Below are 10,477 nucleotides of genomic sequence, written 5' to 3' on the forward strand. Positions count from 1 at the left end.
TCCATCTCATTGTAGTGCCCCCTCCCAACTTGAGCAACTGTCCTAGTCCTTCCTGACCCCTACTATGAAAGGCCCACTCTTCCCCCACCTCTATAAGGACCTTATATGCCCCCAACAAACCAGCAAGTGTATCGTAAGACCCTCTTTCCCTAACCAGTCAGCCTATCAGCAAGTGTACACTAAGACCTTTCCTCCCCCTAGACTATAAAACAGACATGATCACACGCTCAGATTCAGCTCTCTCTGATCATCAGGAAGTCATCCCACTATGCTAGCAGCATTTCTTATCTCAGTAAACTCATCTTTCTTTTCACCCTGCTATGAATCAGGAAAATTCTTTTTCTAACCCAAATGCACGGACCATGACAATGATCATTTAGGTGGTTTGCAATTTGAAATAATTATGAATAAAGCTGTTCTAAATATTCTCATACAAGTTTTTTTGACATACATTTGTGTATCTTGCATAAAATACCTAGAACTGAAAAGTACTGGGTCATCAAGTACATGTATGGCTTACTTAATGAGAAACTTCCAATATTCAGAAGTAATAGTTCCATTTTAAACCCCAGCATTAGTGTGAGAAAGTTCTATTTGTTCCACATTCTCACCAGCTTTGGAATTGTCAGTCTATTTATTTTTAGGCATTACAGTAAGTGTTTTATTGAAATTTCCCTTTTATTTAAAAAGCTAAATTCCCTTACTTTGCTGAAATAGAATCCATAGATAACATGACCTAACTCCATATGAAATTTGAAAAAAATCACATCACTTATACCCTAATTATAAATGAAAAATACAAAGAAAATTACAAAATAAAATAATATGTATCTACATATGCAATACTCTTGAATTACTACCCTATTAGACAATAAAAGTAGGCAAATTATTGAGTCACCATAAATGCAACAACTGCAAATGCATACAGTAGATCCATTGCCCTTGTAATGTGTGTAAAGCATAAGTCATTGTTATGAGAAGTGTTATTTTTTTACGAGTCAAAGAGCTGTGGAAAAACTTCTAGATTTAGAAAAAAAAATGAAGGTCAATCGGAGTTCCCTTTGTGGCTCAGTGGTTAACGAACCCAACTAGGATCCATGAGGATGCGGGTTTGAACCCTGGCCTCATTCAGTGGGTTAAGGATCCAGTGTTGCCACGAGCTGTGGTGTAGGTTGTAGATGCGGCTCGGATCCCACATGGCTGTGGCTGTGGTATAGGCGAGCAGCTGTGGCTCTGATTTGACCCCTAGCCTAGGAACTTCCACATGCCACAGGTGTGGCCCTAAAAAGCAAAAGATGAAAAAAAAAAAAAAAAGGACAATTTTTCCTCAATTTTTATGGTAATTGCACTATCACAACATTCAGTGGATATCAAAACTGTGCAAAATGGAATTAATTCAACACCATGATAGTTGGGCTTTTCAGAGACAGAAAGGTCCAGAGGAACATCAGAAATTTGTGCAGTATTCAGAACATTTTTCATGTTATGTGACTGTCCTCTTACAAAAAATGTCTAGTATCCCAGGTTTCTACACACCCTGATATGTTGTAAGAGACAAAAATTATCCCACACATTTCCAACCCCCACCCAGAACCACTTCCCTAGCACCACTTAGGGTCTGTGGGTAGCCAATGGCACTAGTCATAGAAACATCCCAGCAGTGTCTGCCCTCAGCTGATTCTGCTCTATCACTCTTCTGTACTGGAGTCACCATGCTGCTTTAATCCAAATTGATTACTAAGACATTTTAGGTTGGGTTCTCTGAAGAAACAGATTGAGATGTGCATGCAGGCTGGGAAATGCTTTCAGGAGCAATACATGAGCAGGATAGGAGCAAGTAAGGCTGGGCACAGGGAGAAGCTGAACTGCAGTGTGGTGCAACAAAATACATAGCTGATCACAGACAGGGAGCTAAGGAGCTGGGATGCCCTTCAGAGCTAATCTCACCTGAGGCAGTGTTGCTGCTACTGATGTAAATGCAGGGCAACACTTGTGTGACTATAGCACAGGAGGAGCCACCTACACAGCAAGTAATCTTTTGTTCTTTTCCTGAAATAGATTTTTTGAAACACTGGTCAAAAGAATATGTCAGAATACTTGTCTTAGTCTATTCAGGCTGCTGTAAAAAAAAATACCATATTTTGAGTGGTTTACACACGATAGAAATTTTTTACTTGCAGTTCTGGAGGCTGAGAATTCCAAGGTTGTGACTTGTCTGTGAGACTCTACTTCCTTGCTAGTCTTCTCACTGTAACCTCACATGGCAGAAGGGGCAAAGGCACATTCAAGGCCTCTTTTATGAGGGCATTAACCCCATTCATTATCTCCCAGAGGCCCCACCTCAAACATCATCACCTTGGGGGTTATAATTTCAACATATGAATTTTAGAGGGACAGAAACATTCAGTCCATAGCAGTAGACTTCTTCATTATCATTTGATTGTGTAGGGCAGGTGAATTAGGTGGATTGGGAAAGGTGTGAGAGATTTGTAGACAAAGTCCTATGTAGAAGTTCACTGTTAGCTGATCAGCTTTGAGCACATTTATCAATTTTTTTTTTTTTTTGTCTTTTTGTGTTTTCTAGGGCTGTACCCACAGTATATGGAAGTTCCAGGGCTAGGGGTCTAATTGGAGTTGTAGTCACTGGCCTATACCACAGCCACAGCAACGCCGGATCCTTAACCCACTGAACGAGGCCAGGGATTGAACCCGCAACCTCATGGTTCCTAGTCGGATTCATTAACCACTGAGCCATGACGGGAACTCCGTATCAATTTTAATTTTAGAATCTATTTTTCATGTTAAAGAAATTTTATAATTCCCATCTGACAGATGAAGAAATTAAGGATCAGACTTTATGTGAAGTATTTCAAGCTCCCACAGTTAATAGAAAAACCTATTATTTCAATTCTCACTCTTTTTTACTGGAACCATAGCATACATTTCATGTATTTTTATACTAAATAATGTGTTACATTTCAGTGGTGAAGTAAAATATTAAGTATTAAATATTAAATTTTCACTTTTCCCACCTGTGCTCAAATTCCTGGGCTTGGCTTAAAGTATGCTAATCCATTATGATTTGAACAGAAATCTCAGAAAAAGGAAAATCCCAACTTCCCTACAAAACAAATAGACATGAAAAGACACACTCCCTTTCTCAAATAAAATCTCATAAAATTAGTTGATAATAGCAGTGTAAAGGAAAAGACATTATTTGCATACCTCTGAGAATGTGCCTAACATCCTGCTTTAATGTTGGCATCTATATTTTTCAAGAACCTTAGCACCAATATTTACCTTTTAAAATACTTTGGAGTTCTCACTGTGACTCAGCAGGTTAAGAAGACAACTTTGTTTCTGTAAGGATACAAGTTCAATCCCTGGCCTTGCTCAGTGGGTTAAGGATCCAGCATTGTAGCAAGCTGTGGCATAGGTCTCAGATGTGGCTCAGATCTGGCATTGCTGTGGCTGTGGTATAGGCCAGCAGCTGCAGCTCCAATCTGACCCCTAGCCTGGGAACTTCCACATGCCTCAGGTATGGCCATAAAAAGAAAATAAATTAGTTAATTAAATAAACACCTTTAGTAACAGATACTAATGTTTTAGGGGCCTTTAGATAAATAAAGATTAATGCATCTGATACTTTAAAGACTAAATAGAGATATCAGAAGATACATCTAAATTAATATTAAAGAGTTTAAAAACTCAATACCAAATTATAGGCAGAAAATGTTCCAAATCCATTTTTTCAAAACAGTCAGTTCCAAGGGAATCAATCTATTAAGGAGACAACTAAATTTGGAGTATAATTCATTTTAAGTTAATGATTATATTACATTTAGATATGTAAAGGCTTGGGTGTGTGGCAGCAGCCCACCTTCCAGTAATTTCCAGGTCTTTAATTGTTTACCTTGACTCTGCTTGGGGCTGGGAATACTGTGACTTTGATAGGGATGGAGTAGGCACAGGTAGTTTTAGAAGTCCCAGTAAAGGATGACAGAAAATGAGGGAAACTTAGGGGATATTGGGAGGTCGCTGTAAATTAATAAATTGTTCAAAAAAGCCATCAGAACAAGGCAGACTTGCTTGACTAGTGGAAGTGCAAGAATTGCCTCAGGTTGTTGGGTGAGGGGTGGGAAGAGGCCTGCATTCAGATTCAGACCAAGGGCAGGAGTTTGAGGACCGACTTCTGCTGATTTGAATACACATCTTACCAGATACCAAGGAGGAGCTACTATGCCCAGGAAGGAAGAGGCAGGCTTTTCCAACCCCCACTCCCCTTGGATGATAAAACTGTAGCCCACTGGACCCTCGGGGCGGAGCCTCCTTGCCTGCCCACTTGCATCTCTCACAAGCGTCCTATCCTAATAAATCTATTTCTTGCCTATCACTTTGTCTCTGGCTGAATTCCTTCTGCATGGAGACATGAAGAACCTGAACCTCACTGAGTCCAGACACAGGGCAAGTGATTCTAATTAAAAACCGTGGGTTCAAGTCCCAATCTGGGTTCTGGCTAGGTTCAGGCCATTAATACTATAAGTTTCAGCTTCATTTTGTTCATGCACTGAACACATTCATTTCTGCAGTGATGTCCTCCTTACCTGAAAGTTCCACATTCAGGCCTTCTTACGTAATGTTCTTGGGGATGGAAGCCTGGAAGCCCTGAGCCCTGAAGCCTTTTTTTTTTTTTTTTTTTTTTTTTTTGCTTTTTAGGGCCACACCCATGGCATATGGAAGTTCCCAGGATAAGGTTCAAATTGGAGCTGCAGCTTCCAGCTTACACCACAGCTATAGCAACGAGGGATCCAAGCCACATCTTCAACCTACACCACAGATCATGGCAGTGCCGGATCCTTAACCCACTGAGCAAGGCCAGGGATCGAACCCCTATCCTCATGGATCCTAGTAGGTTTCGTTAACCACTGAGCCATGAAGGGAGCTCCCCTGAAGGCTCTGGAACTGCCAAGGATGATGAGGAAACGAATGAGGCACTTACCTTGGGACAAAATTTAAAGTGGGTTACAAAGTGAGTAATCAAGATGAATAGTATTTTCCACATCAGTAATTTACACTAGTCTGTCCTCCACCTCACTTATTCGTCTACCTTCTATATTCTGTTTTTGGTTGCTTCTAATGAATCTTTTATTTTGCATCTCTGCTTGCTTAATCCTTAAATCTTGTATTTCTTTGCTCAATGTTTCTTGTAATTTATCATTTTTTGCCGCCAGTTTATTTCCAATATCTTGAATCATCTTTACTATCATTAGTCTAAAGTCTTTTTCATAGAGGTTGATAATCTTCAGATCACTTAGCTGCTTTTCTGGGATTTTTTTATTGCTCCCTTATCTGAGTCATAATTCTCTGCCTTTTCATTGTGTATAGATTTTTAGTGTGGTCTTCTTTTTGCAGACAATAGAGTTGTAGCCTCTCTTGCTTCAGATGTCTGCCCCCGTTGTGGCTGAAGTTGATAAAGGGGTTTGCTGTTGGCTTCGTGATTGGAAGGAAGGACTAGTGCTCTGCCGTGGAGCTGATTCTTATCCCTCTAGTGGGTGGGGCTTTGTCTCTGGGTGAGATTAGAGGTGGCTGTCTGCCTGGGGGGTCTTTAGGCAGCCTATTTGCTGACAGGTGGGGCTGTGATCCCACCTGGATTATTGTTCGGCCTGGGGCTTCTCAGCCCTAATGGGTGGGGCCAGATTTTTCCAAAATGGGCACATCTAGAGGAAAACACACTGACAAATATTACTGAAATTTTGCCTCCCATGTCCTTCCCCCATAAAGAGCCACAGTCACCCCCTATTTTCCTAGGAAATCCTCCAAGAACTGCAGTCAGGTCTGACCCAGATTCCTATGGAGTCTCTGCTTTGCCCTGAGACCCAGTGCACATGAAAGCCTGTGTGTGCCTTTCAAGAATGGGGTCTCCATTTCCCCTAGTCCCATGGAGCTCCTGCACGCAAGCCCCACCGACTTCAGTGCCAAATGCTCTGGGGGTTCCTTCTTCCAATGCCTGATCCCCAGGCATGGAGACCTAGTTTGGGGCTCAGAACTCTCACTCCTATAGGTGAGTCTCTGTGATACAGTTACTTTCCAGTCTCTGGGCTGCCCACCCAACTGGTATGGGGTTACTTATATCATGTAATCTCCTCTCCTACTGTCTTGATGTGGCCTCCTCTTTGTCTTTTGGAGTAGAATATCTGTTTTGATAGTTTTCAGGCTATGCGGTTGAAGATCATTCAGCAGCTGGTTGTAATTTTGTTGTTTTTATGAAAGAAGGTGAACTCCAGTCCTTCTACTCTGCCATCTTAATCCCATTTCCCAAGACAAATAGAATTTTTATTCAATGTTTTAAAAATAAAAAGTTAATATAAAATGATTAAAGTCCAAAAATTTTAAGTAATTCATGATTTTTTTTTTTTTGCATCAGGTGCCAATATGGCTCTGCCAGATACTATTACTGAAAATTTTGATTTGTTAATCTTTTACAATATTCTTAAACATTCTTTAGCACAATGACTGACAATAATAAGCATTAGCAAAGACGTAAAAAAAATAGGAATCCTCATATATGGTAGGGATAAAAAAGTACAGTCTCTTTGGAAAGCAGTTCAACATTTTTGCTTCTAGGTGTTTACATAAAATTAAGGAAAACATGGGCTGTCTCAAAGGCTTATTTGTAGTTTTTTTATTCACTAAGTTCATAGCTTCTTTATTCACTAAGTGAAAACAATGTAAGTGGCTATCAACTGGTAAATAGACCAAATACAGCACATCTATAAATTGGTATTCTATTAAGGAATAAAAATAAGCAAAATATTAATACATTCTCCAGTAGGAATAAATTTCAATGTCCAGAAAGACAAATCAATAGAAGCAGAAATTACATGTTTTACCTTATTAGTATGTGTCTGAGTATGGAACATGGGAATGAAAATGAACTGTCACAGTTGATGAGGGATTTAGGAGAGGAGAAGGAATTGTTCTAAACTGAATTGTAGTAATGATTGTGCAACTCTGCAAATTACTAAACATCATTGAATCATACACACATGATGAATGAATTTCACAGTATTAATGTTATGGTATGTAAATAATACTTTAATAAAGCTATCAAAAAGAACCCAGAGAAATTTTATCTCATAAAATTCAGAATATAACAACCATTTTTCAGTGTTAATATAGTCCCTGTATAAACTGTAAATTTGAAGATAAATTACTTCCCTCCTTATCTTCCACCCCCAGTGAAGTTTTAATAGAAGGTTAAAGTGAATTTTTATGGTTCAGTTCAAGATTCTCACTTACTCTGAAATTTTATCATGATTGCGTCAGTTCAATCACAATTTTTTATATTATTAATATATGCACCTTTTATCATTTTTTTCTACTCATATGCTTCAGACAGAGGAAAAAAACAATAAATAATTGGGTACAATGATAAAGAATAAATAATAGTCTCAAAAAAGCTTTAGTTCCCGTCGTGGTGCAGCGGTTAACGAATCCGACTAGGAACCATGAGGTTGCGGGTTCGATCCCTGCCCCTGCTCAGTGGGTTAACGATTCGGCGTTGCCATGAGCTGTGGTGTAGGTTGCAGACACGGCTCGGATCCCGCGTTGCTGTGGCTCTGGTGTAGGTCGGTGTGGCTACCACTCTGATTAGACCCCTAGCCTGGGAACCTCCATATGCTGTGGGAGCAGCCCAAGAAATGGCAAAAAGACCAAAAAAAAAAAAAAAAAAAAGTGACAATAATAACTACTTTGCCATTTACCACCATACTGTCAGATGTTCTGATGTTGTTAGGACAGGAAATTAAATCTTTTGTTTAATTATTAAATCTAATGGGTGGGCACTACCTGGGCACTATAAATTCTCTGGATATTTATTTAAGCAGATGTGATTCTTGGTTCCATGTCAAATTCTCTCCAGGATCCAAGTAATGCTTGTCCCACTGAGGAACCCATTACAGGGGACAGTGGGGCATGAACTTGCTCTTGCTCCTTAAAAACAGGCAGGAAGCCCTGGCAGATACATGTCACAGATCCCTGGCAACACAGATTCAGGAGGAATCATCTGGGTTTTACTGCTGGAGCTCAAATTTGTAAAAAAAAAAAAAACCTGTCTTTCTCTCTTGTCTCACATTCTCTCTCTCTCTCTCGTGTTTTAAATATCAAGTAAAAATTATCAAATTCATGCACCATAAATGTAGATCATAATGAACCTACACAGTGGATGTCTAGGCCTTGAAATCTGTATTTTAACACACAAACAGGAAATTTCTATACACTTTGAAGCTCAAATAACTCTGTCCCAGAAAATATGTGTCTCCTTTGGAAAACAACAGAAAAAAAAAAAACAAAAACCTTTGTCTTAACGGATAGAAGGTCATGTGGAGAAGAAAATTTGGGTATGGATTTGTTTAAAACACTGTAAGAATAGTTTTTCATGTAGACAGGAGCATCTATATACACTGCGAAGTAATTGTATCTATTTACTTATAGTTGTGGTATAACAAAGATCTTTCCAGATTATGAATCAAAAATTTTGTTTTTCTCACAGATCACTTTAGGCTTATCAGTTTACCTCTCTTCTTGGAACTCATGGTAGCTTAATAAAATAACATTTAAATGTGCTTTCAGTGGTAATAAAACAACTGGAGCACACTCAGGGAAAACACTCAGAGGAGTGATTTTGTATGACAAGGTTTGTCATATTTTGGGAATCATGGGATATAATACTTGTGCCATTAATAATGTACTTGGACTAGCTAGTTTATTAATAAGCTGTGACTCTCACTTAAGAACCATATTGCCCTGCAAATGCATTCGAAGCTTAAAAAGTGTTAGTTGGGTTTTATGGCTATAATTGAAAGATAGACAAGCCAAAATTTTCAGAATTAGAGGATGGCCTCTGTATCTGGTCAATTACAGCAGTTAGATGGGTAGTTATGACGAGAAACTTGAATATAAATCATCATTAAAAGTTAGGTTATGACATCATCACCTGAGTAGGAAGAATATAGTATGTTGGGAGCATTCCACGCTTTAATGGGAAAAACCAGTAAAAACAATTAAGACATAAAAATTATGATTTTCAGAGTTCCCGTTTGTGGTGCAGCAGAAATGAATCCAACCAGTTTCCATAAAGATTCGGGCTTTGATCTCTGGCCTCGCTCAGTGGGTTAAGGATCCGTCTTTTCCATGAGCTGTGGTGTAGGTCACAGACGTGGCTCGGATCTGGCATTGCTGTGGCTGTGCTGAAGACCGGCAGGTGCAGTTCCAATTCAGCCCCTAGCTTGGGAACCTCCATATGCCACAGGTGTGGCCCTTTAAAAAAAAGAAAAATAGCAGCTTATCTCTGTTGTTTGAACTGAGGTCATTTGAACATTGTGTATAACTGCAATCATGCTGAACTAAAAACAGTCTTGGTGGGAGGGAGCAAATGCTAAAAATATATATAAATCCCGGATGAAATTGCTATGAGGAAAATTTGAACTGAGTTTCCTTTCCACAATTTATATGAGAACATTAATTTCGCCCAACTTTCTTGAACATTGAACATTCCCCAGTTTGTAAAATTTGTAATTATGAATTCATGTGCTATCTTCTCCTTTTGCCTTCTACTTTTGCCAAAAATTTGCCTTTTGCTTACCTGGCCATATAGAAAGTTTTCATAGTTATGAATTATTTCAAAAATTTCTTAATAAATGACAAAATGCCAAAAAAATCACAGATCATAAATGCACAAAGCATTGGTTATTCACAAAGTGACCATACTTATGGAAACAGCACTAAGATCAAGAAACTGAATCTTACCTAAACCTCAGGAATTTTCTATTTACTTGACCAGTTACTACACCATCCCTCAACGGTATGCTCTCCTCCTAAAGCAATAAATTAACTTTACCTATTTTTCAATCTTATGTAAAAAATCATGCAATAAGAGCCTGGCTGGTTGTCCACTCAATAGTATGTTTCTGGGATTCAGTATGTTTTCCATGTAGTTGTAATCATACATTCTTACTGCTATATATTGTTTTCTTATATGAAATACCACAATTTACTTATTTTATTCTAACTGGACAGTGAGTTGTTTCCATGTGTTGGCTGATATGGATGACGTTGCCTTGAAATGTTTATTATTGTAAATATACTACTAATTTTACGCTTTTAAATTTCTTCTACTGCTTTTATGCTTTACAAATTTTTCTTCATTTGGGAATTATAAACAGATTCACCTCTATTTTTCTAGATATTCAAAATTATTTCATCTTAAATGTTTAACTGTTAAATACATGTGGAAGTATTTTAGTGAGTGATATGTCACAGGTACAACTATTTTTTTTATCCAGATAGTTAAACGTTTAAGCCATTAGATGATCAAGTCATCTTTGAACTTTGATCTTTTTTGTAAGTTTTGTGGCCTGGTAAATTATTAATTGATGCCTGTGTTTACATCTGATTTCTCTATTTCAACATTCACATC

General features: G+C 38.4%; 1 protein-coding gene across 1 annotated transcript in view; it reads left to right on the forward strand.

Moving 5' to 3' along the window:
* The window catches only part of PHF3 (PHD finger protein 3), a 1,103,753-nt gene that overhangs the window by 861,447 nt on the left and 231,829 nt on the right, over window positions 1–10,477 (forward strand). The gene's annotated exons all lie outside the window — the stretch shown is intronic.

Source organism: Sus scrofa, chromosome 1 (genome assembly GCF_054392235.1).
Source record: "Sus scrofa isolate SSC_HxYL_T2T_F1_AM1 chromosome 1, Sscrofa_HxYL_maternal_Yorkshire_Landrace_v2.0, whole genome shotgun sequence".
Lineage (NCBI taxonomy): Eukaryota > Metazoa > Chordata > Mammalia > Artiodactyla > Suidae > Sus > Sus scrofa.